The sequence below is a fragment of the Pseudophryne corroboree genome, chromosome 12 (genome assembly GCF_028390025.1).
Source record: "Pseudophryne corroboree isolate aPseCor3 chromosome 12, aPseCor3.hap2, whole genome shotgun sequence".
Classification (NCBI taxonomy): domain Eukaryota; kingdom Metazoa; phylum Chordata; class Amphibia; order Anura; family Myobatrachidae; genus Pseudophryne; species Pseudophryne corroboree.
In genome coordinates, this window is record NC_086455.1 from 18844692 (window position 1) to 18869360 (window position 24669).

General features: G+C 47.7%; 1 protein-coding gene across 2 annotated transcripts in view; it reads right to left on the reverse strand.

Annotated features, from left to right (window-relative positions):
• The window catches only part of ADAMTSL4 (ADAMTS like 4), a 195848-nt gene extending 178023 nt beyond the window's left edge, over window positions 1–17825 (reverse strand). Inside the window, exon 1 of one of the 2 annotated variants that reach the window (XM_063947136.1) lies at window positions 17402–17824. The gene's annotated coding sequence lies outside the window, so the exon portion shown is untranslated. Of the gene's footprint in view, window positions 1–17401 lie in introns of both variants that reach the window. The other variant, XM_063947137.1, reaches the window with a different exon arrangement.
• Between the last annotated feature and the right edge of the window lie 6844 nt (window positions 17826–24669).

Consider the following 24669-nt stretch of genomic DNA (forward strand, 5'->3'; position numbering starts at 1 on the left):
ATGGCCGAGGCAGCGACTGATGGTGACAGACGCAGCACTCGGATCTGCAGTTGCAAGCAGTGGGCATCTCTGAATCAGCTCCGTACCCTTTAGCGGACTTCAAAAAGGATATTCTCAAAATGTTATGCTCCACTTAGATAAAAAAACAAAAAGAACAGTTCATACATTATAGGGTTTCCAGTTTCACAAGGTCTCTGTGATTTGCTGCATAGAGTTAACCAATCTCCGAATAAGGATTAATAATAAAAAAACAATGGGCAGAGTATCACAACATAATGCATTCCATGTGCGTTACACAGATAGACCTTTCAGTCAGCACTGATGCAACGCTAGGGACGTCAGACCCATGGAATGCACTCTTGCACACGGACAATGAAAGGCAGATCAGTACATCCCTATAGTATAAAGTGTACAGTACGACCTTCTCACACCACAGCCAGCAGAAACCAGCTGCCGCTTGAAAGGGTTAAATTAAAAGGTAAAGCACACCCAAAGGCGATGCTGGCCAGACCACCAACCTCTCCAGCATAGGATGCAATAATAAACACATAATACCTGGCACCCTGTACAGTAAACAGTAATAAAATCTCCAGGCAAATCAGTTTCCTTGAGATTCAGGGACTTGCTCCAACTTTTGGACAGTTCCAGCAAGGATTCATTCCCATTACTATAACGCAAACATAACCTGCGCCTCTGTCTCCCAGCATGTCTGTCAGGGTGCAGGTAAGGTCACGAGATTATCCCTCTGAAGTCAATGGAGGAAAGAGATTTCCATTCAGGATGTAACAGATTTAGTGGCCTTACAAGCTGGGTGACAATAAAATGTGTTACGGCAATGCGCCCAATTATAGGAGATGGCTTCTCGCTGTGACAACGTAACGTCAGCTCTGTCCAGCCGAGTGCAAATTATACCCACAGAGCTTACGCTTCTAGAGCTGTACCACGTTGCAGTCAGTCTCTCTGGATATCAATGGTCAATTAGTGGACCACAAAAGGTTTACAGAGTTCAGCCACAGGGTCCACGCTGCAAGTGGGATGGGGTCAAAAGTGCAATATTTCTAAATTATTATCATAGGTCAGCATTTCGGTAGGACTAATCCCACCAATGGGCACCATCAGCTAATTCATTTATTGTAAACACCACACTTAGTAATACCCCAAATCCATCTGCCCACAACTTTAGTGGCAAACCTTTCATTAAAATAAACTTGTTTTTTTCATCTAGAACATTGCTTGGTTTATGGCCTAGATTAATCACAAGAACATGAGAGCTAATTGTAGAACATCTGACAATCAATTACTCTGTTTTCTATACTGCTCATACTGCAGCTGAAAATGGTCTTGTCCTCCAAAGTGCCATGTGGTGAGGAGGGGATCCGGTCTGAAGATCGACAGTGTCCAGGTCGACAATGTTTAGGTCAACAGTCACTAGGTCGACATGGATGGAAGGTCGACAGGGTTTCTAGGTCGACATGAGTTTTTCACATTTTTATTTTTTTTTTGGATTTTTTCATACTTAACGATCCACGTGGACTACGATTGGAACGGTAAAGTGTGCAGAGTGAAGCGGTAGCGGAGCGAAGGCACCATGCCCGAAGCATGGCGAGCGAAGCGAGCCATGCGAGGGGACGCGGTGCACTAATTTGTGATCCCGGTTACTCTACTACGAAGAAAACGACAAACAATAAAAACCTCATGTCGACCTTTAGACCTGTCGACCTAGCACATGTCGACCTAGAAACCCTGTCGACCTTCCATCCATGTCGACCTAGTGACTGTCGACCTATAGTGGTCGACCTAAACATTGTCGACCTAGATACTGTCGATAAAACAAACCACACCCGGTGAGGAGAGACAGGCCTCAAGAAAAGTACAAGATGCCACCAAAATCCTTTGGGCTACCAGATAAGGACCCCCTAGAACCTCCAGAGCCTATTGCTTATGGTGTAAGGGGTGGAGTCACAAGCAAGACTGGTGTATGGGCACCGCTAGGTAGAATGGGCAGAGTAATGGTTTAAATGGCAAATAGTGCTCACTTGCTTTGGTGGCAGAGACTGAGCTGTCGGGTGCTAGAGGAGGCATGGCCAAACAGTATAAAATGCCATGCTTTGCAGTGGCGTCCACCTAAAAGGGGGCATTCCACCTCATCCTTTGCAGGGCCTGGAGGGGGCCCAGGTCAGCCAACAAACCCATGCCTGGGTAATCAGTACCCTCTCCACCCCCCTCTCGGCTCTCCTGGGCAGGGAAGCATTTTGCCAACTTCATCTTGACTGTCGGAACAGCTTGCCCCACCATACCCCACTGCTAGGAGACAGCATCTTTTCCAGAGTTACCCGTGTAAGATTTCATGAACATAATAAGACAATCAACTATAAATTGGGTCTATAGTCCTGGTCAGGGCTGTGCTGTGCAGGGAGCAAGGCTGAGTGGGCAGCACTGTTCCTACCCCCAGTGGCACCCGCCACTCACTGTCCTCTATCAAGATATAACATACATTGGGTGGTAGTCCTGACAGTACCCACCGGAGAAAAGATGTGAGGTGTCTGGCGCAGGTTTGGCTATTAAACAAGAATCGCACTGGTACAAATTCTGCTGCAATGTCGTTACCGCCTGTCTCAGGACGATGATAGCAATATATATGTTCGATCAATCAGCTGATTACCATAGTTTAGTAATAAATTATGGCGACAGGAGATTTTGCATCGCTGTGATAAGTGGCAGCAGATAGACACACAAGCATTAACACTTGAACTAAAGTTTGTTACCGATAGTTAAGCAGAGTCATAACCTGAGTCAAGTTCGATAACTGTACAGAGAGACGTTCTGCTTATATTACAGTGTCCAGCCCTCCAGCTCGCTGTATTCCCAGCAATGACTACATCCCAGCCCATGCAATCCGCGTAGCTGACTCCAGGCTAATAGTGTACTGGGACTTCCCTTGACCTTCCCAACTATTCCAGGAGTTCCTGGCATGAATTCTGCAATGGACCGCATCCAAGAGCATAACTCGGTGCGTTTACACCAGGTCATTCTGTTAGTAAACAGGGGCAGGTCCGTCTCTCTGCAACAGACGTGGAGGGAATGGATGTGGGGTGCAGGGTCTCGGATATCGGTTTTCTGTTGCTTTAATAATAAAATGTGGCCTTAAAAAGGTCAATAGAAGTTCCCTTGATTATTCTCAGTGCACCAGTATATATATAAGTAAATATATATATATATATATATATATATATATATATATATATATATATATATATATATAATCAGCTTATGCGCCACGAGGCGGAAAAGGTTCAGTCATTACTTGACAAACCCCAGCTTATATTGGTTTGTCAGTTGACTGTATTTGTGGTACCCGCGTTCGGGGTACCCCTGCTGTATGCTATTGTGGCCATCCTTCCTGAGAGCGGGAAGCCCTCGGGGACGGGGATTGGCCGAGAGGAAGCTGCCCGCCAAAAAGGAAAAAAGGAAGAGCAGAGGAGAAGGGTGTCTGAGCGCGGTGAGAGAGGGAGCCGCGGGAGAGCGCGAGGTCGCGAGCTGTTGAGAGCCGCCGGGCGAAGAGAGCCGCGGTGAGCGTGGAGCTGACAGCAGCCGGGTGTGTGAAGGAGCGGAGACGCAGCTGGCGACAGCGCGCAGCCGCTTATCACAGCCGCATTCACGGACGGAGAAGCCAAAGCCTCCTGGCAGCCGCCCCGGTGCCCAAACCGCTGCGCTGATATCCACCACAGACAGGGGGAGAACCAGGAGAGGAGAATAACCGCGGCCAGCAAACGGGAGAGGCTGCTGCTGCAACAACAGCCCAGAGGCAATAAGGACACTCACCACCAGAGCAGGTACCCGATCTCCCCTCTATTTCCACAGATTTATATGTCGTGGGGCCCGTCACCAATAGGGTCCCCTGAGTAAGAAGGGGGACGCCCCTGGTCTTAAATATTTCAGGCACAGTTGTTTTAAACTCCCCTGTTTGCTTCCTGCCAGCTAGAGCTATGGTTCATCCCACCAGCTTCTATAATGGGGCTGCATGTTAGAAGTGACAAAGTCCTAAGCCTTGGAGAGAGATAGCTGTACTTATGCTGAGTTCTTATTGGAGATAATCCAGTTTATGGACTTACCTTTATGTGGATACAAATACGGTTAGTACCGTTAACCATTGCTGCTACGTTATATCACCTACAGTTAGTTCCGCACACTGTTCTCTGAATACCTACCTTACGTCCACTGACGTCTCCCAGGAGTTCTCTGCTAGAGTGCAAGCGCCTTATGAAAGAGACACTGACCGCAAACGCCCACTGAGGCAGGAACTGAACATTAGTGTTTGGCGTACAGCGCCATCTTATGGACAGTTTAGGAAGTGCTTTCAGATCACTGTCAAGATATTTCTTACCCTCAGGTATTATTGCCGTCTAAATGAATGTTCGTACATGTAATGTATCTGATTGTTTGATCCAGCCGTAGTTATACTTTTGAGATACCTAAACTGTGAGCATTGTTAGAGGCAGGGAAAGAAGCAGGATATTGTAATAATGTTCAACCTATGCCACTGTGTTTTATGAGAATTGAGTTATAGCGGTGAATGATATCTTCAGTGCAATAAATGGTGGTCACCGCCCCCACGTGTAGTGGTCCTTGGGTATAGTGCGTTTGGGTTGCCCTTCCGGGGTTCTCCTGGGCCTTCTGCCCCAGCCTCACAGGTGACGAGAAGGATAATCGCTGGTCTCGACATCGTTGAAGAGTGGGTACTGCCGACCACGAAGACGACCAAGCTTCAGGTACCAACCACTTTAGTAAATATGTAATATCTCTATAGAGGGGTGCTAGGTTTGCTTTTTATTGTCTATTATGTGGGAAAGCACCGTAGGGTTACTTCCCAGCCACCATGGGATATGGCTGTGCTCCTGATGGTGGTAGCCGCCCACAGGTACAGAGATTTGCTGGCTGTCTTCAGTCTTCTCCACACAAGGCAAGTGCCTATTTCAAATCTAAAGTTGTATTAAATTATAAAAAAAAAAAAAAAAAAAAAAATTATATATATATATATATATATATATATATATATATATATATATATATATATATATATATATATATATATATATATATATTTATTTTGGTTTTATTTATTTTATGTATCTTAAAAAAATCGGGGTCCCAGCTCCGATGTGCATGTGTGATCTGGCAAGCTGGGTCTTGAATGTACAGATGCGCCAAGACTTCATACTCTGCCTATTTGTTGGAATCAAGAACCAAGTGTAGGGGACCGCAGCGTGACCAATCACAGCACTGCATTGGACCAGGACACGACTGTGCCATCTAGGCACCGCCCACTGTACTATGGAAGTATAAGCAGGATGAGAGAGGGTGGCTTACTTTCCTGGGAGTCCTGGAGACATTCAGGGAGAGTATGAAAATAATTTCCTCTAACCATCAGTTACTACATTATGGTGATACTGGATGTATAATTAGCACATAATAAATACCCCATTAACATTGGGAGCAAGTTCAACTAGAAAGTGCAATTCTGCATCTCTGTAAATCGATGCTGTACCGTCTATCCTTCTGCAACGCTGGGAGACTTGAATTTTTGGAAGTCCCCTGAACTACAGGGAGAGCAGCCTCCTACTGACATGGGAGGATCCAATAGATTGTAAGCTTGCGAGCAGGGCCTTCCTACCTCTATGTCTGTCTGTTTTCACCCAGTTTTGTTCTATTACTGTTGTTCTAATTGTAAAGCGCAACGGAATATGTTGCGCTATATAAGAAACTTAATAAATAAGGATGCAATTCTCAGCGGTATCCGGACTATAGATCTACACTAAAATGGTCTACAGTCAATAGGTCTACCACTAATGGTAGACATGCATTAAGTCGATAGGGTCAAAAGGTCAACATCAGTTTTTCCTGTCAACTTTTTCCTATTTTACCATCCATGTGGACTACGATTGGGAATAGTAACCCGCAGTACACTAATGGGGCTCGTTTGTGACATAAAAGTGACAAAACATCCAACGTTTTTTTTACAAAAAGTTGTGTCTACCTTTTTGTGTCAACCATTTCCATGTCGACATTTTGATCCTGTCGAGCATTCCTACTGTCTACCTATTCTATATCGATCTTTTGACCCTGTCGACCTAATGCATGTCTACCATTAGTGGCAGACCTATTAAATGAAGACTTTTAGTGTAGATCTAATAATCCACACTCGGATGTGTCTAAATTGCAGTTCTAAAATCAAGCTGCACGTTCGTTTTTGAGCTAAATGCAAAAGTAGCCAGTATTTCCCCTGCCTGCAAAATCATAAATCCTATATAATAAAAGGCTACCGTTGCTTCTCACCTCTGTGAGGGGATTAATGTGTTTTGGGCGCTAATGGCCACTAGGTGGCGCCCGAAGGAGCAATTCAATTGTTGCTACATCCAGGCGCGCACAGTCGCTAGTACTGACATTACCGTTACGTTGTTCCGTCATTCTGCCGGGCTGGTAATATATTATATATATATATATATATATATATATATATATATATATATATATATATATATATATATATATATATATATATATATATATATATAGTGTGTGATGGTGACATGTCCTATCAACGCTTTTCACAGCCGTCCCTGCGCGATTTCATGGGAAGTTAGGTTAATAAACAGCCGCTTCACGAGGCCCATAATCTTTCAAAATCCAAAATGGAGGTGGCATTAAAGAACACAGTTCAGCAAAAAGAGTATGATTCAGACATGGATCAATGAGGATCATTCCCACTTGATCGCTGCGCTGCGAAAATCGTCAGCAAGCGATTAGGTAAAAAATGGCAAAACTACGCATGCATATGAGCCGCAATGCGTACGGGCACAAAGAGCATCGTTGTTTTGCACTGCTTTTAGCGACGATTCCATTCGCACAGCCGAACGCAAGGAGATTGACAGGATAAGAGCATTTATGGGAGTCAACTGACCGTTTTCTGGGAGTGTTTTGAAAAATGCAGGTGTATCCAGGCGTTTGCAGGGCAGGTATCGGACGTCAATTCCAGGACCTTCGTAGCAGCAATCATCGCACAGAATAATTAACCACAGGGCTGGTCTTGTTTTGCAAAAAATATTTTTGTACCATTTGGCTGCACAGGCGTTCGCATGCTTGCAAAACGAAAATACACTCCCCAGTGGGCAGCGACTATGCGTTTGCACGGCTGCTAAAAGTAGCTAGCGAGCGATCAACTCGGAATGAGGGACAATATCTCCTGCTCATCTACAGTAGTTTGCAGTGTGCCCTGAAAGTAATAAATAGCCACTCAGCGTTACAGTAGGCTTAAGACCAAAAATGAGTTTAGATAGGTCACAAGATAATTTTAGTCAAAATGGCTGCCAGAATGCCAGAACAATACTTGGACAGCGTAATGACAACAGTTCTTTGAGATACAGAATCCGTACACAGTCTGGTAAACATAATGACGCCTCAGATTAGAACAATGTTTGAAAGAAGCTGTTTTTACATGAATCACTTGTCGCGGAGCCAACAACCAGGCGCAGGGGTGGCCAACTTGGCAGCGTCTGAACTACAAATCTCAGCAGTGAGAGAATACCTGCGGTTTAAAAGCTAGATAGCCAACAATGTCTGATACATACACAGCGTACAAATGGCAGTGTAACAGAAACATTGTACTAATAATGAAAGACAGGGAGATATACAGCAGGTATAACTAGTATACAGAATGTTTGACCATTATTTGGAATACTGTATTCTGGATAAAGGGTAGTTTGGAGGGGTGTGATACGTTATACCGTCGGATGGGATGAAGGCCGTCAAAATCACGATGCGGAATCCCGCCCGCCAGAATGCCAGCAGCGGGGCGAGCTCTAAAGGAGTCCCCTTACACCCACGAGTGGGAATAGCCCTGGTGCGCCGGGATTCCGGCTGGCAGCATTGTCGGCTGGCGGGATCTCAGCGTCTGTATCCTGAACGCCGGCATCGTGACAGCTGGCATTTTAACTACATCCCGTTTGAGCAAACCTCCTATGACGGACAGCCCCGATTTGATGGCCCTGTCATCAGATCGGGACAGCATTGTATCATAGGTTCGCTCGACAGTCAATGGACGGTTGGAAGGGGGTGTTGTGCAATAATGGGAAGCCATCACGCCCCATTGTGACAAGGCAACTAGTATAGCAGCGCTCCTCACAGACACCATAGGAGGAAGCACCCGGGAACCTAGTCTGTGTGCAATAAATGATCACCAAGCAGCCTCAATGACTGACTTTTCTGGTTTTCAGACTTTCCTAACAGACACCATAGGAGGAAGCACCCGGGAACCTAGTCTGTGTGCAATAAATGATCACCAAGCAGCCTCAATGACCGACTTTTCTGGTTTTCAGACTTGTGTAGAATGGGCAAATACATCACATTCCTCCATTAAATATTCCAAGCTGTCATCTCCACACAATACATAGTTTATGGTTATAGGACTATTCTTACTTAGAATTTGTGCCAAAAAAATAATAGTATTTCCCTGGCATTACTTCTGCCAGGAAGCCAGGACAGCGTTGTACAAAGATGTTCTGCCACCAACCTCCCAGGCCTGAGCAGACGTCGCTGCAGGAGTCTGGGTGAAATATGTCGGTATTCCTGCACAGGTTCTTACAGGACGAGTTATGTCTGAGGGGAGCCGCTGCCGAGCCTATATTTGCCTTTGTGACAGAGTCATCTCCTCTGGTATTTGGCAAGTCAACATCATCCTCTCACCAGCATTATCCTGCGTGGTGTGAAAACACACATCTCCCTCCCTGTCATCTGCTGGGGCCAGATCGCCGGGGAAGCGCCACTAGTCAGACCAGTCACAGGGTGGCATTACCTCGTCCTGGCATCTTAGGTTTACTACCACTTACATGTTAGAGGAACACACACGCGGCCCCTGGCATGTACCAGGCTGCCCATCGCTGCTGTAAGCACAGACACAATGCAGTGTACTGTGCCAGCTTAGGCATGTGTGCCCCTGGAAGATAGCTTATCCGATACAACGGGCATGTGCGTTCAATGGGTGACCTGCAGACGTCTACGTACAGCTGCACAGTACCATTTCTCTTACACGGCCTGCAATTCCCAGGTCATATATTGTTCTATATACGTTAGACAATGGCGCAGTCTTTTTCTGAATCCGAATATACAGGGTCAGATGTACCTGTTCTTACAAAGGGATAAAGTACCAGCCAATCAGCTCCTACCTGTCATGTCGCAGTCTGTGTTGGAAAAATGACATTTACAGTAGTAGCTGGTTGATAGTTTATCACTCTCCACTTTATAACTTTAAGGCTTAGTACATCTGGACCATTATTTTCATATTAACTATAGATATATCCATCTACTGTAATGTGTTCTGGGAAATAATAAAACAATACATCAAGACACCGCAGTGTAAATCTGCAAAGCGTTATGGCACCGGTGTGCCCGAGGGGTTCTTTGGGGGACATTTACTAAGCAGTGATAAGAGCGGAGAAGTGAGCCAGTGGAGAAGTGCCCATGGCAACCAATCAGCACTGAAGTAACATCTATCATTTGCATACTATAAAATTATACAGAGCTGCTGATTGGTTGATGGGGCAACTGCTGGCTCACTTCTCCGCTCTTATCACTGCTTAGTAAATGTCCCCCTATGTACTAAGCCTTGGAGAGAGAGAATGTTGATAAAGTACCAACCAACCAGCTCCTGTCATTCTTTTGAACGTAGCCTGTAACATGACAGTTAGGAGCTGATTGGTCGATACTTTATCTCTCTCCAAGCCTTAAGGCGGGTACACACTACAGCGATGTCAGCACAATATGCTGTTTCGTATGTACCCAGCTTTAGTACATAGGGGGTGATTCAGACCTGATCGTAGATGTGCCCCAGCAACGGTCCGGACACGCCTGTGTTGTCCGGACCGCGCCACCCCCAGCGGCATTCTACTGCAGTTTCACATGCCCCCTCCCGCCTCTGCCTGTCAATCACAGCATAACAAGCAGTGTGTGTCTTGTGCATTGCACCTTTTTATCTGACATTCCTCTGTACATTCCATTGGGTCAAAGGTCAGCTCCTCGGACCCTCCCCTAATTAAGCTTATCTCAATTGTTCTTGAAGTATTCTTCTTCAGGACCAACATTAGGCCTTAAACCATACCACCCAACTGTACTGATTTTTGTGGCACAGTCCCTATTTCGAGAACCCCATTATGGGTGGAGCTTATATGAAAGTGGTCGGAGATTCACCCAGATCGGCATAACGGGCATTGGGGGTAATTCAGACCTGATTGCTGCTGTGCGTTTTTGCACAGCAGGCGATCAGCTCCAAACTGCGCATGCACCGCAATGGGCAGGCGCGTCGCACGGATACAAAGCGGATGGCAGCTCAGCGATGGGTTTGTGCGACGGATCCATTCACATGGGCGATCGCAAGGAGATTGGGGGTAATTCCAAGTTGATCGCAACAGGATTTTTGATAGCAACTGGGCAAAACCATGTGCAGTGCAGGGGGGGGGGGGGGGGAGATGTAACATGTGCAGAGAGAGTTAGATTTGGGTGTGGTGTGTTCAATCTGCAATCTAATTTGCAGTGTAAAAATAAAGCAGCCAGTATTCACCCTGCACAGAAACAAAATAACCCACCCAAATCTAACTCTCTCTGCACATGTTATATCTGCCCCACCTGCAGTGCACATGGTTTTGCCCAGTTGCTATCAAAAATCCTGCTGCGATCAACTTGGAATTACCCCCATTGACAGGAAGAGGGCGTTTGTGGGTGTCAACTGACCGTTTTCAGGGAGTGGTTGGGAAAACGCAGGCGTGTCCAGGCGTTTGCAGGGAGGGTTCCTGACGTCAATTCCGGGACCGGTCAGGCTGATGTGATTGCAGCGGCGGAGTAAGTCCTGCGCAGAGACTGCACATGATCTGTTTGTACAGCTGCTACACATGCGATCGCACACTTGCACAGCAAAAATACACTCCCCCTGTAGGTGGCGACTATCTGATCGCAGCAGTGCAAAAATCGCTGCCCAGCGATCAAGTCTGAATTTGGCTCATTGCTCTGCACTTCGCATTTCTCAATGTAGTAAGGGATGCTTATATCACTCATGACTGCAAAGTGCACCTAACGCTGTATATGTAACTGTACTCTTACTGTATTATTATGAACATTATGTATACAGCACACACACATTCCGCAACACTTTGCAGAGTGTTTCAGTCATTCACTTTGGTTCTGGCATCATACCTCCCAATCCGTAGCCGGCAGCAGCGCGGTACTGGCACTGTGGCAGTGTCTCAAGCGCTCAGACAAAGCGCTTACCGCGCTGCTGCCGGCTACGGGACGGGAGATTGCACACGTGTCCCCTCCTCTCTAGATACGCCCCTTGTCCAGATCTCAAGATTGGGAGGTATGATGCCAGAACCAAAGTGAATGACTGAAACACTCTGCAAAGTGTTGCGGAATGTGTGTGTGCTGTATACATAATTGCGCATGCGCTGTGGTTTCTGGCACTGTGACAGAGTCTCTAGCACTCAGAGCGCTTACCGCGCTGCTGCCGGCTACGTTGGCGGGAGAGGAGGGGGCCTACGCACGGACACCAGAAAGGTAAGTATAGAAGAAATGGGTGCGGTGTGGGCCCCCTCTGGACACAGGGGCCCATGTGCTCCCATTATAAATATGCCAGTGGATCTGGAGACCCGGGACCACTCTGCTGGCATACCCCCAGTCTCTCTACCTCCTGTGAAGTCTATTGACCGCTGTTCTGCTAAGAGCAGAGTGACAGGAGACCTCCCAACCCCCTACCCCCACCACCACTGCAAGATAATGTGGCCCACGGGACTGTCCCGCGAAAATCGGGACAGTTGGGAGGTATGCTATATTCACTACCACATGGACACACACATACACACTTTTTTGTCAGAAGCAAGTTAATCAGTTAATCTACAAGTATGTTTTTGAATTGTTGGAGGAAACCAGGACAACTGGAGTAAACCCACAAAAGCGTGGAGAGAACATACAAATTCCACACCTGGTGGAAATCAAACACAAGACCTCAGTCCTGATCATGGCGCCGCTGGGTAGAATAGGAGCAGTGTGTGTTAACGCCACTGAAGACAGAGGATAACAAATCATAAGGTGCTTATATCATGGAATCATGCAGTGAGTAACACCGTGTGGATCAGGTTTGCACCCTCTCTATGTCATAGCTGATTTTACTGTGTGCCTCCAACTAACGTTATAGCTATAGTGGTGTCCTGCTTATTGTGAGGTGAGAAGAGGACCACTAGCAATCAGATAAGCCCATCTCAATAGCTGTCCAACATCCCGAACAAAAAAGGACTCCTTTGCAAAATATCCCATCCTCGCCACACAAATCTGTACAGACAGATGACAATACAATAGTAATGCACAACAAGACAAATGCATTTACCAGGGAACTTGCTGGGTTCAGATTCCTTAGTCCAGTTCCACCATAATATACAGTGGGCAGCAAGTTCTGGAATCCGTAGGATAGGGGATCGGCCCGGGTTACGTTTATGTTGCTGCTGGAGTGGAATGCTAAGACTACGGCAGACATCAGGGGATTTGTATGGGTTTATAGTGTATGATACCTGAGGCATAAGGAAATAAATACCTCACAAACAACTAGCAGACATGCCAGTAACCCCGTTCCCCCAGGGGAGGCAGCTCCTCACCACAGACTTACCCACAAGTCATCATCTCACATGCTGAATCTCTCGTTTTGGGGAATATATGTGAATTATCGGGAGTTGGTCTCGATAGTTAACATTTGTTATCACTGCTTAAGAAATGAAGGATCTTTGGTATTTAACAAAAAATCCCTGTGGTGCATTACAGACCTAACGATCACATCTAACATCTCAGCATATTCTTCTCCACCCATCCCAAACATCTCCAAATTGGCCTGTTTTCATCAGATTCCGACGGATCGGATGAAGACTGACCAAATCGTGTGCATTTTGACAGGTCGGATGCGACGCGCATTCCCGTGCGCACTGGATCGGAGTTGGTGGTTGGACGTGCTGCACGTCCGACCGCCGACTTGGGGCGGGCTTCGGCAGCGGGATCGCAAGCGACATGCCACATGCAAAAAGACCACATGCGTTCCTGGCTCCCGGGCGGCTCAAGAGGCAACGGCTGTGATTTCTCAGAAAGGTAAAATCGCACCTGTGTATGGGGGCCTTCACATGTATACAAAACAATACTAGGCCTACTTAGTGCTATTCCCACAAAGTCAGCAATAGAAAGGAGTACCGCTATGGGACCAATACTGGATTGTGTGTACCCATGCAGTGGTGAGGTTGCTTGTGTTGTATTCAATTTCTAACCAGGGCGGGATGAGAGAAAACCGCGGAGAACTTAGGACAGAGATTGGCTGGTGCATAAGAGGATGTACTCGGATTCTGCAGATGCTGCAACCCCACGCGTTCTCACATTCCATTCAGATCAGAATTATACAGGGGAGACCCAAGTGTTATTCACCATTATGTACCTGTCAAGAACTTATCGGAGAAAGGTCAGGGGTCTGTTCATCTGCACATTAATAGTGTATAAATGAAAAATGGAGACAGTATAAGAGGAATTATTGGGATCTGGACGGTTCACATCTAGGCCTATACATTCCGTAACAAATAACCACACTCCTATATAGTAGCTAAAGGTCACTTTGTGGGCCGAGGACCATCACCAACATGCCCCATAGTTACCTTTATCAGACTTGTAGGGCACAGCAGTAATTACTGTGTAGCACACGCCGGGAAGCCGGGCCCACACAATATAAATAGAGCAGACATAAGCATACGCCCAGCACTGAGCATCTAAAGGTGCAGGACAAGCAGAGAAGGTATGTTATAGTAAGTGAGGACACAAGTTACAAAGAGGTGCTAAGGCTTTAATTAAAGAGTGTGGATCATTAGGTCAATAGGTCAACCCCATATGGCAGACATGCTGTAGGTCAACTGCGTCAAAAGGTCACAGGGTCAATAGGTCAACATTTATAGACACATCTATAAACGCGCATCAACTCAGCGAGGACAAAGCCTAGAACGCATCGCTGAACCGGATAGGCTTTTGCTGGGTACCCATTGCAGACAATGGGTTCCATCCCACTAACACCATCTACAGATGGCGTAAGCGGTGCAGTCACAAACAGTGGTAAGCTAAGCGCACATATGCCAAGTGCTGTACTGAGATCATTACACCTTTATTGAGTGCTGAAGGGGTCAGATGGCTCAGTGGCAGTACTACCACCAGTGCAAGCGGTGCCTTGAACTGGGGCCCGCCGATGTGAAGGGGCCCAAAGCCAGCGGCAATGTGATGAGTCAAACTGACTCATTACATGCCGCTGTGTACTGCTGGCCGTCGAGGGGGGAGAGGAGGAAATCACAGGGATACAGCCACTGTGGGGGGGGGAATGAGGAGGAGGGAGAGGGACTCGGAAGCCGCAGCAGCGCAGGGCAATTGGTGGAGGCGCCACTGCAGCTGTCCCTCTCCTTCCACATAGGTTGGCCGCCGCCGCTGTTAATGCGCTTCCTCATCACAGCGGCGTAATGTGTAAAAAGGGTTCTACCTGGTGTAGTGGCGCTACTGTGTGGCGTAATTTGAATAATGGAGACTACTGTGCACCGTAATATGAATTGGTATTATTTTGTGGCCACACCCCTTCCCTATGAAGCCATGCCCCTATATTTTTTGCATCTTGTATCTTTTACATAAGGGGATGGGGGGGGGGGGGGCTGATGCCGTTTCTTGCACACAGCGCTAAAAGGTCTAGTTACGGCACTGTTGCTAGTTATCCATTTCCCTGGCCCTCACCAGATCTACACCTGTGTGGCCAGCAATCCCTTTTTTAAATAATATATCTCTACCTATCCCTCTATCTCACAGGTTCTCAAACTCGGTCCTCAGGACCCCACACTGTGCATGTTTTGCAGGTCTCCTCACAGAATCACAAGTGAAATAATTAGCTCCACCTGTGGACCTTTAAAAAATGTGTCTGTGAGTAATTAATACACCTGGGCACCTTCTGGGTTACCTGCAAAACATGCACTGTGTGGGGTCCTGAGGACCGAGTTTGAGAACCCCTGATCTATCTTATACGCGAGCATGCAAGGAATTCCTCATTTGAAGTTGGGGGTGAGGGGCTGGACTTGGACGAGATGGGGGGGGGGGGGGACCAAAGCATTTTGTTGCACCTGGGTCCATCGCTCGCTAGTTCCGCCACTGAGATGGCTCATTCTTAAATGGAGCCCCAAGTGGCCAAGGTCAGTAGATGAGACTGCCATTAAGTGGCTATTGTAGATTTATACCTCTTTCACATTGCACCTTCAACCCAAGTTATTCCCAGTTCACACAGAACCCAGATCAGCCCTGAAAAATCTATGGATCTCATCAAAAATGGCCTTTTTCAGGCTCACAAAGATGAGGTCACAAACAGGAGGGGTGGGGACTATTAGAGAATCCCAGGAAGCTCCAATCAGTGCCGTTTTCTAAGTCCCGGGTTGGATAACCTGGGTCAGACCTGTCACACTGCATGAAATGCCGAGTCGCTCAACCAGAGTTATTTCTGTAGTCTGAAAGGGGTATAAGTGATAAGTTAATAATATGGCTGGGGCTGTATGTAATACCCCTTTTCTATTGTCAAGACAATCCTGGGTTATTGCACGTGTACCTGGTATCTTTGTCATACCCCTTTCAGACTAGCAAAAATGTCCTGGGTTATTGCACATCAACCCAGGATTTTGCTTAATCTGGAAGGGTCCTAAAGCAATATTCCTAGTTGAGCGTCCCGGCATGTCATCCCAGGTCGCGACCTGTGTTGAAGCCGGAATCGACCTGGGATGCATGCAGCGTGACCAGGTAAGCCGGGTCAAAGTGAACCAGACACCCGTTCTCTGCATAGGAAGGGGTGGTGCTTGAAGAGGACATCTCCAAGCGACGACGCCTGTAGCGTCGGCAATGACGTCACCAACCCGGCAATATGCCAGGTCGGACAGCAAGTCTGAAAGGGGTCTGAAGCCGGGTCTCACCCGTGTACAAATTCCCAGTGCGACCCGGCTCTGTACATCTGAAAGGGGTATTGGTGGAAATGGTTCAACTCGGACCAGTGACCCGGGAATCCAACCCTTATAGCTAGACAGCCAGTAAGTGAGTGAGGCTTCTGATCAGGTGATCTGGCCAATATTATTATTCAATCATTCTCACTTTTGATTCAGACAAGACTTATTAATAATATAGGTCCAGGTTCACCCCTCCATCACTGTCACAGCTCTGGACTCAGTGCCTTGTGGCTCCAATGTATTTTACAGTTCACAATAGAACCGGACAGCACAATTTAAGAATATGACTCTGGGGTGTAATGTATTCAAATAAGGTTGCGTAGCAAAAACGCTTCAATCCAAACGCGCCAAAGTCCAAAAACAGAAGCAGTCAATGCGTACCATCCACGCACGGTACCCAAGCTTTACATGGCAACATTACACCTGTGTGCTAACCCCTAAAGTGCCAGCTAGCGACTCTTCTCTGTGACACCAAATAACATGTGACAGAATTATTCCCAGGCTGTGCAATATCTCTGCCTGTCGCAGCAACATCTGTCAGGGAAACCACAGAACATGTGTAGCTGGGGCTCGATTCGGAGGTGACAATGTCTCAGCCAACGGTCTAACTACTGAGACAAAATCCGTTGCAGTGCTTATTATGATGCACCTTTGGTCGCGCTGTCAAACTTTGCGCCAGCCCTGGGGAGATGCAGGATCTCCATCTGAACATGGCCACCGGTGTCAGTGCAACTGTGGCAAAAACGTAGTAGCTGACCGCAACGCGACTGCACCTGGCTAGCCACCCCCCAGGAACGTTCTGGAACGCCCATTGAAATCCACGGTTCGTGTCCAAATTCGCTCTGCGTCGGTAATCATTGGGACGCATGCGCTGCAAGGTTCGGACGCAAGTTCAGCGCTTCCAACATCGGCCAACTGCGTGAATACCGGCATTGCATGACTTAGCGAGCACCTAGTGATCAGCCCCAAATAACACGAATAATATATATATATTTTTTTTTTTTTCACACACACACACACACACACACACACACACACACACACACACACACACACTTACTTTAAGGAAGTTTTCCCAAGTCTGTAACCATTATACAGTCTTAGAGGCACAAAAGAGATCACAATAATTGTCTCTTGCTGTGTTATTCAAAGGGGGTAACCCAACTCCTGCGGAGCTTTTTTTTTATCCCCCAATAACTCAAAACCTCTATTCGTCAATGGGATTTCCAGAACCAGCACAAAGGAATCTGTCACCAGGCTGTATGAGCCATGTAACAACAGGAGAGATTAATTAGCATTATAATCAGAAACACAAAGCAGTGACTTACCTTCAGAGCAGAATCAGCAGCAGCAGCAGCTCCCAGGCTGACAGCACAGGGGGCGGAATCCCAGCACACAGGGATTAATTCCTTGTTTGTAAAAATAAATAAATAAAAAATGGCAACAAAGTAACAAAACTTTTTAGAATCCAAGTGGTTTCCCTGGTGTGGGAGTGGGTACATAGGGGGCAGCAGGTCCTGCCGCTGGCAGTAGGATACTGTCCTGACACCGCTGCATGGAGGTCCCAGGTCCAGGCTTCTCTGTGTTCCTAGAACGAACTCCTCACACCTCCAGCTAGATAGTCCCTCTGCACGCAGCTGAAGTGCACTGTGAGTCAGCCCCAGTCCACAGGCACCTCCCTTTCCCTCTCCTGTCTCCCTGTAGCTGATCAATTTCACTCCCCTCTGGAATGCAACCCTTAATTCTGCAGCTTGCTGGCTGCATCCATTCTCCCCCCCTGCCCTGATTCTGTGCCTGCCTGGTGGGCTTCTGTACTGGCTACACCCCCCTCTCCCAGTGACAGCGCCAGCTTGGGACCTTTACGTGTATCAGCCTACACCCCTCACACCCCCCTCCTACAGGACATAGTAACTATCAGTCATTGTGCCTGACAATAAGTATTGATCACTATTGTATATGACAGACTTTGACAAACTCGGTCATCAAGGCACCATAACAGTTCCATGTTTTAAGGCTGTTCATGCATGATGTGCACAGGTGGTATAATCAACCACTGATGTACTAATTAAGCCACCTGTGCTGTTAGGGCGCCTTGAGCACCATGTTTGGGAACAACTGGTATACGACATATACCAGCTACTCCGGCGTTTTCTAGAGTCCGCCGTTACAGTCCAGGTTGTAACAATATCCATACTTGAGCACAGGTGCCTTAATTTGTACCTCATTGTTTGATTATACCATCTGCGTTGAGCCATGGATATACTTAAAACATGGACCGTTAGTGCTCCACTTGAGGACTGAGTTTGGGAACCGCTGACTTCATTAGTACCTCAGAGGTGGACGATTTTGCAGGTGCTATCACGCTGAGACTTGTAGTTCCCAAAAAAAAAAGAAGAGAAAATATAGTGCAGATGCACACTCTACAATACCAAGCACTGCTAGTCTGAATAATTATAATAACCACTGCAATCTAACATAGAGCACAATTGAGGTGCTTGGCATCGCAGCGATTTTCCGCTAATTGCGCATGCGCAATGTTCGCACTGCGACTGCGCCAAGTAAATTTGCTATGCAGTTAGGAATTTTACTCACGGCATTACAAGTTTTTTTCTTCGTTCTGGCGATCGTAATGTGATTGACAGGAAGTGGGTGTTTCTGGGCGGAAACTGGCTGTTTTATGGGTGTGTGTGAAAAAACGCTGCCGTTTCTGGGAAAAACGCGGGAGTGTCTGAAGAAACGGGAGAGTGTCTGGCCGAACGCTAGGTGTGTTTGTGACGTCAAACCAGGAACGAAACTGACTGAACTGATCGCAGATGCCGAGTAAGTGTGGAGCTACTCAGAAACTGCTAAGAAGTGTCTATTCGCAATTCTGCTAATCTTTCGTTCGCAATTTTACTATGCTAAGATTCACTCCCAGTAGGCGGTGGCTTAGCGTGTGTAAAGCTGCTAAAAGCAGCTTGCGAGCGAACAACTCGGAATGAGGGCCATGGTTTTGCCCAATTGCTAACTAAATTCCTGCTGCGATCAACTTGGAATTACCCCCCATGTGGACTGCAGGTGGGGCAGATATAACATGTGCACAGAGAGTTAGATTTGGGTGGGGTGTTCAAACTGAATTCTAAATTGCAGTGTAAAAATAAAGTAGCCAATATTTACCCTGCACAAAAAATAAGATTTTAAACCTACCGGTAAATCTTTTTCTCCTAGTCCGTAGAGGATGCTGGGGACTCCGTAAGGACCATGGGGTATAGACGGGCTCCGCAGGAGACATGGGCACTATAAAGAGCTTTTAGTATGGGTGTGCACTGGCTCCTCCCCCTATGCCCCTCCTCCAGACCTCAGTTAGAGAACTGTGCCCAGAGGAGATGGACAATACGAGGAAAGGATTTTGTAAATCTAAGGGCAAGATTCATACCAGCCCACACCAATCATACCATATAACTTGGAATATACGCAACTAGTTAACAGTATGAACAAAAAACAGTATCAGTCAAAGACCGATTCCAACTGTAACATAACCCTTATGTAAGCAACAACTATATACAAGTCTTGCAGATTTAGACCGCACTGGGACGGGCGCCCAGCATCCTCTACGGACTAGGAGAAAAAGATTTACCGGTAGGTTTAAAATCTTATTTTCTCTTACGTCCTAGAGGATGCTGGGGACTCCGTAAGGACCATGGGGTTTATACCAAAGCTCCCAATCGGGCGGGAGAGTGCGTATGACTCTGCAGCACCGACTGAGCAAACGCGAGGTCCTCATCAGCCAGGGTATCAAACTTGTAGAATTTTGCAAAAGTGTTTGAACCCGACCAAGTAGCTGCTCGGCAAAGCTGTAATGCCGAGACGCCTCGGGCAGCCGCCCAAGAAGAGCCCACCTTCCTAGTGGAATGGGCCTTTACTGAATTAGGTAAAGGCAATCCAGCCGTAGAATGAGCCTGCTGAATCGTGTTACAGATCCAGCGAGCAATAGTCTGCTTAGAAGCAGGAGCGCCAACCTTGTTGGCTGCATACAGGACAAACAGTGCTTCTGTTTTCCTAACCCTAGCCGTCCTAGCTACATAAATCTTTAAGGCCCTGACCACATCCAGGGACTTGGAGTCCTCTCAGTCCCCCGTAGCCACAGGCACCACAATAGGTTGGTTCATATGAAATGAAGAAACCACCTTAGGTAAAAATTGAGGACGAGTCCTCAACTCTGGTCTATCCACATGGAAAATCAAATAGGGGCTCTTGTGAGACAAGGCCGCAAATTCGGACACCCGCCTTGCAGATGCCAAGGCTAATAACATGACCACCTTCCACGTGAGAAATTTTAATTCAACCGTTTGAAGAGGCTCAACCAGTGAGATTTCAGGAAACTTAACACCACGTTAAGGTCCCACGGTGCCACAAAGGGGGGCTGGATGTGCAGCACTCCCTTCACAAAAGTCTGGACTTCCGGGAGAGAAGCCATATCCCTATGAAAGAATATAGGTAGGGCCGAAATCTGTAGCTTATTGGAGCCTAACTTCAGGCCCATATCCACTCCTGTCTGTAGAAAGTGGAGAAACCGGCCCAGATGGAAATCTTCCGTAGGAGCATTCTTGGCTTCACACCAAGATACATACTTATTCCAGATACGGTGATAAATGCTTTGCCGTCACCTCCTTCCTAGCCTTTATCAGAGTAGGGATGACTTCCTCCGGAATACCTTTCCCAGCTAGGATTCGGCGTTCAACCGCCATGCCGTCAAACGTAACCGTGGTAAGTCTTGGAACACTCTCCTTCGCCCCCCTCCTCCTCCCCTCCCCTCTTCCCTCACTCCCACTGACTTTGCCTCCTTCTTCATCTCCAAAATTGAGGATATTCAAAATTACATCTCCTCCCGTCACCCCTCTGCTGCCCCCCTGCTCCCACCATCCCTCCCGTCCATCTACCCCACTCTGTCCTGCTTCCGTCCCACCTCAGACAAGGAAGTCCACTCCCTCATCTTATCCTCTCCCCCCACAACCTGCCACTTGGACCCCCTCCCCTCCCGTCTTCTCCGCTCCCTCCCCCCCTCTGCATGCTCCCACCTTGCTCACCTCTTTAACCTATCGCTCTCTACTGGCATCTTTCCCTCACCATTCAAACATGCTCTGGTGTCCCCTATTCTCAAAAAAGCCAACCTCGACCCTTCATCACTCACTAGCTACCGTCCAATCTCTCTTCTCCCTTTCGCCTCCAAACTACTTGAACGACTGGTCTACAGCCGTCTCACAAGCTACCTCTCTGACCACTCCATCCTTGATCCACTACAATCTGGCTTTCGCCCACTCCACTCCACCGAGACTGCCCTGGTGAAAGTCACCAGTGACCTGCTTTCGGCCAAATCCAAGGGCCACTTCTCTTTGCTCATCCTTCTGGACCTCTCTGCTGCCTTTGACACCGTGGATCACCCTCTCCTCCTCCGCACACTCCAAAATGTTGGCCTCTCTAGCACCGTCCTTGACTGGTTTACCTCATACCTCACTAACCGCTCCTTCTCTGTGTCTGCCTCCGGAACCACCTCACACCCTTCCATCCTTCCTGTTGGTGTCTCTCAGGGTTCTGTCCTAGGCCCCCTTCTGTTCTCCCTCTACACCTCTTCCCTGGGTGCGCTCATTAACTCCTTTGGCCTTCAAAACCACCTATATGCTGATGACACACAACTCTACCTCTCCTCTCCTGATCTGTCCCCCTCTGTCCTCTCTCAGGTCTCCAGCTGCCTCTCTGCCATCTCCTCCTGGATGTCTGAGCGCTCTCTGAAGCTCAACATGGATAAAACTGAACTTATTATCTTTCCCCCAGCCAGAGCAACACCCCCTACAAACATCTCTATCACTGTTGACAACACTATCATCTCCCCCGTTCCCCAACTCCGCTGCCTGGGCGTCACTCTTGACTCCTCCCTCTCCTTTGCACCCTACATCCAAGCTCTGGCGCAAGCTTGTCGGTTCCAGCTACGCAACATTGCTCGCATCAGGCCATTTCTCTCCCAGAGTGCAACTAAACTTATCATCCACTCACTGGTCATCTCACGACTTGACTACTGCAATGTGCTCCTCACTGGCCTCACTTGCTCCCACATCGCTCCCCTCCAATCTGTCCTCAACTCTGCAGCTAGGCTCATCTTCCTCTCCCGCCGCTCCACTTCTGCCACTCCCCTTCAACAAAATCTACACTGGCTCCCATTCCCCTACAGAATCCTCTTCAAACTCCTCACCCTCACATACAAGGCCATCTATAATTCCACTGCTCCCTGCATCTCCAACCTCCTCTCCCTTCATACTCCCTCCCGCCCACTACGGTCGGCTGATGACCGTCGCCTCTCCTCTGCCTTGGTCACTGCTTCCCATGCACGAGTTCAGGATTTTGCCCGTGCTGCACCCCTTCAGTGGAATGCGCTCCCCCGCTCCATTAGACTCTACCCGACCTTGCAAAGCTTCAAACGGGCATTGAAAACCCACCTATTCATCAAAGCGTACCCCTCCAATGCATAACCTAGTCCTTAGGCTGCTCCTCCATCCCCCTGCCCCATGCCTTGGACATCTCTGCTTTGCTCGCATACCACCATCAGGCTTCTACCTGCTTGCACCTCATGTCATCTGTCTGTTGCCCCTCCCCACTAGATTGTTAGCTCTTCAGAGCAGGGCCCTCTTTCCTCTTGTCTAAACCCTCTTCTTGACACATTTCACTCAGCGACCATCTTTACCTGCTTTCTCTCCTGCTGGTAAAGGCTCATCTCTATCTATGGCCGCCAGCCCCAAGTAGTAGAATGATTACTCCTTCGCTACTTACATCTAAGCTGTATTATGTTTTGAGAATTGTGTTGCTCTTTGTTACCTGCACTCCATTTTTGTTATTTATTTACTGTTATGCTAAGTTTTGTCTCCCTGTACTGTCCTTTGTACGGCGCTGCGAAACACTTGTGGCGCCCTATAAATAAAATATAATAATAATAATAATAATAATAATAATAATAATAATAACACGCATGGCCCCTGCTGCAACAGGTCCTCCCTGAGAGGAAGAGGCCACGGATCTTCTGTGAGCATTTCCTGAAGATCTGAGTACCAGGCCCTTCGAGGCCAATCTGGAACAATGAGTATCGTCGGTACTCTTTTTCGTCTTATGATTTTCAATATTTTTGTGATGAGAGGAAGAGGAGGAAACACATAGACCAACTGAAACACCCATGGATTAACCAGGGCGTCTACTACTAGTGCCTGAGGGTCCCGGGACCTGGCACAATACCTCCGAAGCTTCTTGTTGAGGCGTGACGCCATCATGTCTATTTGAGGAATTCCCCAGAGACTTGTTATCTCTGCAAAAACTTCTTGATGAAGTCTCCACTCTCCTGGATGGAGATCGTGTCTGCTTGAAAGTCTGCTTCCCAGTTGTCCACTCCCGGAATGAAGACAGCTGACAGAGCGCTTACGTGATTTTCCACCCAGCGAAGAATCCTGGTGGCCTCCGCCATCGCCATTCTGCTCCTTGTCCCGCCTTGGCGGTTTACATGAGCCACGGCTGTGACATTGTCTGATTGAATCAGAACCGGTAGGTCGCGAAGAAGATTCTCCGCTTGTCATAGGCCGTTGTATATGGCCCTCAATTCCAGTATGTTGATGTGTAGTCCCTGAAAATTTCTTCCTTGTGCGACTGCTCCCCATCCTCGGAGGCTCGCGTCCGTGGTCACCAGAACCCAGTCCTGAATGCCGAACTTGCGACCCTCTAGAAGGTGAGCACTCTGCAGCCACCACAGGAGAGACACCCTGGCCCTGGGGGACAGGGTTATTTTCTGATGTATTTGTAGATGGGACCCGGACCACTTGTCCAGAAGGTCCCACTGAAAAGTCCTCGCATGAAACCTGCTGAAGGGGATAGCCTCGTAGGCTGCCACCATCTTTCCCAGAACTCGAGTGCATTGATGAACAGACACTCTTTTTGGTTTTAGCAGGTCTCTGACCATGTTCTGGAGATCCTGGGCTTTTCCCAATGGGAGAAAAACCCTCTTTTGTTCTGTGTCCAGAATCATGCCTAGGAATGATAGTCGAGTCGTTGGAACCAATTGTGACTTTGGCAGATTGAGGATCCAACCGTGCTGTTGCAGCACTCTCAGGGAGAGCGACACGCCCTTCAGCAATTGATCCCTCGATCTCGCCTTTATCAGGAGATCGTCCAAGTATGAGATAATTGTGACTCCCTGCCTGCGCAGGATCACCATCATCTCTGCCATTATCTTGGTGAAAATCCTCGGGGCCGTGGAAAGCCCAAACGGCAACGTTTGAAACTGGTAATGACAGTCCTGTACAGCGAATCTCAGGCACTCCTGATGAGGGGGATATATGGGGACATGAAGGTATGCATCCTTTATGTCTAGTGACACCATAAAATCCCTCCCTTCCAGGCTGGATATTACCGCTCAGAGCGATTCCATCTTGAATTTGAACTTTTTCAAGTAAAGGTTTAGGGATTTTAGATTTAAAATGGGTCTGACCGAACCATCCGGCTTCGGGACCACGAACAGGGTTGAATAATACCCTTTTCCCTGTTGGACCAGGGGAACCTTGACAATCACTTGCAAATGACACAG